Source organism: Enoplosus armatus, chromosome 1, assembly GCF_043641665.1.
Source record: "Enoplosus armatus isolate fEnoArm2 chromosome 1, fEnoArm2.hap1, whole genome shotgun sequence".
Classification (NCBI taxonomy): Eukaryota; Metazoa; Chordata; class Actinopteri; order Centrarchiformes; family Enoplosidae; genus Enoplosus; species Enoplosus armatus.
This window is the reverse complement of record NC_092180.1, coordinates 7,770,841-7,776,890: the sequence shown is the minus strand read 5'-3', so window position 1 is coordinate 7,776,890 and position 6,050 is coordinate 7,770,841.

Genomic DNA, 6,050 nt, shown 5'->3' with positions numbered 1-6,050 from the left:
AATAGGATTTTTTACTCGATCTAATCCACTTTAGTGTTCTGTTAAGTATGATGTGCAGTGGACAGTATCATACAAGTCCCACACAGAAGTATGATTTTAGACATAATTCGTTTAACATAGCATGTAATCAGTAATAGTCAGCGCTCATCCTGGTGGTTCATCTCCTTCAGAAAAAACATGATCAAGATTTTGATGTCTGCAATTCATGAAGTCTAATTATTTCGTCGGTTATATGATAGTTCTGATGATGTACTTAATTTTGTTCAGTAAAAGTCTGTGAGGTCAAACTGCTCCTTTGTCTCAGCTACAGGGAATGAGATATTTGAGAAGTGCAAATGCTTGTAATGAATGAATGTTACCACTGGGTGGCGCAATCTAACTGTTTGCATTCAATAGGACATCAAGAATTACACATGTTCACAATCACATGCAGAGAAATCATCATATTTTGTATAAATCCAAACAAACATGTTTATTTCACTCAGGTTTTAGAAGTAACTGGTGCAATGTTGCTTACTTTGTGGCCCCATTAAGGCAAAGTTCTGTCTAGTGGTGGAAAGTACATTTACTTAGGTATTGTACTTATGTACAATTTTGAGGTACTTGTACTTTACTTGAGCATTCAAACTGTATTGTGCTTTATACTTTTTACTCCACTACGTTTATTTGACAGTTACTTTCAGCAGTTTCAACAGATTCAGATTTTACTTAAAAAACATATGATCGATGTATGAAATATGATGGATTGTACAACAGTGTATAAAGTAGTAAAATTAGCTCTACCTCAGTAAAATCCAATTGTACACTCTTATTGTATTTGAATCATTTTAGAGGTGTAATAATCTGGTAAGTCACATGTTGAAAGTCTGAGTAATTTAGAGCAGCAGAATGTTTTTTTTACTGCTTTCCCATCCTGTTTATCATCTCGTGACTCTATGGATTTGTCTTGTGACTTCTTATGTTGTTTTAGTTTGGGAGGGGAACTGACTACTACTCTTAATGTAATGTGTGTGTACATTTGGAGGGGCCAGTGTAGCGACTGCTTGAGTTATATGTTGTTTTTGAGAAATGTTTGGTTTTGCTTAGCCCTGTGTACAGAACTAATCTGTCTGATTTAAGGTGTGGTTAATCATAATCTGTCAATTTCAAAGAACAGATGTTTAGGAGATGATGTCCCAAGAGAGTGTCTTTATGTTTGACAGGAGATCCAGGTGACGAAGATTTAACAACATCAAAAGGTTAATCAATCACTCTAAGTAACTACTGAATATCTACCATTGTATTTACCCATTACTGGGATACAAGTGTTGCTGTCCACTTATTTTATTGCTTTTTCTTTAGTTTTTTTATGTATATATACCACAATGAGGGGTCACTGTGGAATATACTATATTATTTATTATGTATTATATTGTTATAATTATATGTTATACTCTATTCAATTCTATATTGCTGTACTATATATATTATGTTATACTGTTTTCTATATTTCTGTAATACACACAGACAATAAGTATCGTTACTTAATCATATTATATATGATTCTGATATTCTATACTGGCTGCTATTAATCACACCATGTCTGCTCTTGTATGGTTTGTATTTCTATGTCTATTCTCATTTTATATGATTCTAATTATTCATTTTTTTCACTTTCTCTCTTTATCTGTACTTGTTTTTGTCCTTGCGCTGAATTTCCCCTCTGCAGATCAATAAAGGCTCATCTTATTTTATCTTATGATGAAATATTTCAGAGAGGAAGCTTCTATTGACTGTTTCATTGTAATGAAATCTATGTACATCAGCGAACATGCTGTTGAGTCATTTGTAAGAAGGATTTTTTTTTGGCCGTACATAACAGAAACATTTCCATCAGAGAAGATTACACACTTTCTTAAAAACTCGTTTTGGCTGTTACTCTAACGCTCCTCAGTTTTATAACTTCAGCTGAATCAACATCCCAAAGTACTTGAGTCCAAGTATGCTGATACAGCATGTGTTGTTAAATGATACCAAATGACAGTCTCATATGTGGTGCAATGCTCTGTGAGCTGCTTGCCTTTGCACACCATCTCAAACTGAATGACCTCAACTCAATATCCTGTCTGCTATCAATGAGATTATGCAGGCATGCTAACAACAGGAAATTTGCTCTCACAGGGATTGACCAACAGCCATTTATAGTGACTCGTGACTCAGAGGTAAGTCATGGCAGTGGTGCCTCAGACTGCACTGTAAGACCAACTTGTAGTTTATAATCAGCTGCAGCAGGAACACTAGGTTATCTGAGGGATTGTCGTTTCCCATGATGAGTCGCAGCTCGAGGGGAGATTAACTGGAGGTAAAATGTTCACTGCAGCCACAAAGAGACTGACTATATGAGGGACGAGAATAGACCTACCTATGCCATGAGTCATGTGTTTGATCCAGTCATGTGTGTTCACATAGTATCAGGGAGAAGTCGCATCAGCAGAGTCACACAGCGCTGATGAGCAACAAGCAAACATATGACTCCACCAGTCTGTTACCACAGGACACTCATACTGACCCATTTCCCTCTGAGGGTTTTCAGGACTCACAGGGGGTCGCCCTCTTGACCCAGAAATCTACTACTGTGACAGAGTCAGGGCCGGAGCTACTACTAAGAACACAAGGTCATGTCCTTGTTTTTTTGTTTTTTTCTGGGAATCTTCACCGTTTTAGCAAGCTGTGGGTAATATAGAACAATAACACATGGGAGTGTTTCATCGGCAGATCCCACTGTTTTTTTATCTAAAATATTTAGATTTGACAACTTTTAGGCTGACAAAAAAAGACAGTATTTGGGCCTTCATGTTGGAAGATGTAACTTACAGCACCTGTAATTGAACAGTTGAATGACTAAATCAACAGATCAATAATCCAAAAAAGACATTAAATTGCATTATATATAGATATACATAAATCGTGTAACATACACATTGTGCAATACTATGTACACAATGTTCTTTTACAGTCCATTGTGCTGCTGTATATACTGTACATATATAGGCTATCCATCTTATCACGTACATTATTTGTTCCAGCATGCTTTGCACTGCACACTCTTGCACTACATGTACCGTACAAACAAACAAAGTCAAACTAATCTCAGAAGTTCTTAAATCCAAAGCGTCATGTACAGTTTATGGTATGTAATTTCAACAACGCCTACCTTTATATGTGGTTTGAATTTATGCAGAGCGCCACTGTGAATTTTGTTGAGTGACAGGCAATTACACTGAGAGGAAAAATAGCTGTCTTCCTGTTATTCATAGCACAGTGAGTTGTGCAACAGCCTGAAGTTTTAGATGATTTGTCACAGAGGGCTTGTGAACCGAGAATTGTTTCCTCTGCTTAAGTGGATTATCCGATGTAAACAATGGCCACATATAAATACACATTTGCAGAAATAAGTTTGTATAAAGATGTGAAAAAAAGGGGATGTTTGTGAAGGGAGTGCAAACAAAAGTGAAAGAGAGAGAAGACAAAGTGTCATGTAAAGACTACTGAAGTGAGAAGGGAGGAGCATGTGGAAGGGTGTGTGTGTGTGTGTGTGTGTGTGTGTGTGTGTGTGTGTGTGTGTAGCGGGGTTATTATGACGTCGACCCTCCGGGACACCATGTGCTCTCTACCAGCCGCTGGAGGAGCTGTCAGGAGCTGTTGAGCGATTGATGGCTTTCTCAGAGAGAAAACAAGGCGTCAAGTTATTGCCAAGGAGATCGGTGAAAAACACTTTCACATGGATCTCAACAGTTTGCCCCGAGCCCTTCACATATGAACGTGCCTGAAATAAAAAACCCACTTGTATTTCACACGTATTGTTCAAACACGTGTTTTTGTGGTACTGCTACTTTTACCTGAGTAAAAGATCAGAGTACTTCTTCAATTGCTGTCAAATACAGAACACCAAATAGTGTACGTCATGTATAAAAGAATGCACAAAACATCTAAACATCTGTTTTAGATTTATAGTGGAGTTTAATATATCCAAAATTTGTAATATTTCATGCAAAAAAGTGTGATATAATTTCACAGTGTAGAGTGAGATAAATGAGATGTTGATAAACAGTGGGAATGTTTTTCAATATCATTTTGAAGCTACTTAAGGGAAACTTTAAGGTGAATATTGGAATAAAATTAAGTAGTTAATACACTTTATTAACACAGTAATTATTTTATTTATATTGAAGATACGTTTTAAAATGTTGTGTTCATCAGTCTAATTGTAATTCCCTTTTTAAATTGGCCAAACATTAGTCATCTGTGTCCTTATCACCTCCATCCAGGGGCCCACAGTTTCTTTTCTTTCTGACCCTTCAGCTCCATTGGGACACCAGCTGACATCACACACCCACACACACACACACACACACACACACACTGGACCAAGTCCCCTGAGGTCGCCGGCAGCACAATGTCATTATCATCCATCGGATTGTACGTGGTCACTGCCTATTCAGTCTTGCTGACGTGCCTTTTGTGCTCAGTAATTCTTCTCACAGAAGACCGCCCCCCCCTCCCACAGTCCCCCCGTCCATCCTGTCCTACCCCCCGTCCACCACGGCCCAGCTGTAATCCCATCCCCCATCCTGCACCCCCATATCCGCCCTGTCTAGCCCTACACTTCTCCAAAACAAACCAGCTGTCTTGGCCGGTCGTGTCCCCGGGGGCGTAAACAGGTGCCGAGAGGGCCGCAGGGCCTCAGCATGTGACACATGGCAGCACGCTCCTCCAGCCTTCTCCTCCAACCTGCCAACACACCAGAGAGACAGAAAGAGTGGGGTGTTTTACAGCTGTAGACTTGTTACCACAGACAAGGAGCTGTTGATGGCTAAGAGCACAAAAACCACTGTATATAAAAAACTTTCTCACTGGGTCACTAATGTAAATGTTTGTGATAGAACTGGTTGAAAAATGTTTCACTTAATATAGTTAATGAAGATTTACTAAGTTGTATATGCTTTTTGTATTTGAATACATTATTGTGCAGCATGACATCTTTTGGTTGGAAGCATGAAGGAAGAACCTTGACATGCCTTTAGCAGATGTAAAAATATACTTTGCTGTGTAACCAAAATAGATAAAAGCGAAGGGGTCTGTCCTGCTGAGCCTAAAGCCAGCTGTATTTTTAGCACAAACTACACACTGTGCACAGAGAGGGGGACTGCTGCTGGACGCAGGTCAATGTGCCTGTACACACATACCAAAATGGTAACCACAGGTCGTTGCTACTATTCGTGTATGAGTGTGAACTGTCAATGGAGGCACTGATTAAAGGTTTGCACTTTTAAATAAGGTATGGGAATGGGAACACTGACAATTGACAATAGTTTATGTTTACGTTAAAATCATTCCTTAATCACAGTTCAGTAGATGGCGATTAGTAAAAATAATGTGTATTTTCCAGGGTAGCCTTTTTGGGGGTCTAGTTGTTCTGCTTTTGCCTTTTGTGGATTACACTACTTTAGAAATTGGAGTTTGTAAATGGAAACAAAGCAAGTGCAACAGCTTCTTTGTGCAGAGCATTCACAACTTTTACAACTCTTTCAAGCGCTTGCAAATAAGGCACCCAAGTTTGGAAACCACTTTTGAATGCAATAAAGTATTTCTTTTGAACCTTGAAGAACAAAGGCAGCCTCACACCCTAAACTGTCCGCTATCTCTCTCTCTCTCTCTCTCTGGTGAGCTCAGCTGTGCTTACACACTCTTTTGTACATCTGGCACTTTGACTCCTTGACACTATGTGTGTGCGTGTGTGTGTGTGTGTGTGTGTGTGTGTGTGGACCAGTGACTGTGTGAGGGAGGGGGGATGCATATGCGTGACTGTGTGTATAAGTTGTGGTCTTAGGGGCTGAGCCACGCTGCAAATCAAACTGCCACCTTGTTGAGTAGGCGGTCTATGTTCGTATCTCTAACAAGCTGAGGCAAGTTGGTGGCTCTGCTTGTGTGTGTGTGTGTGTGTGTGTGCATGACTTTATTTTATCACCTTCCATTTTAGAGCAACTCCTCAGTTATTTACCAATGTGGAA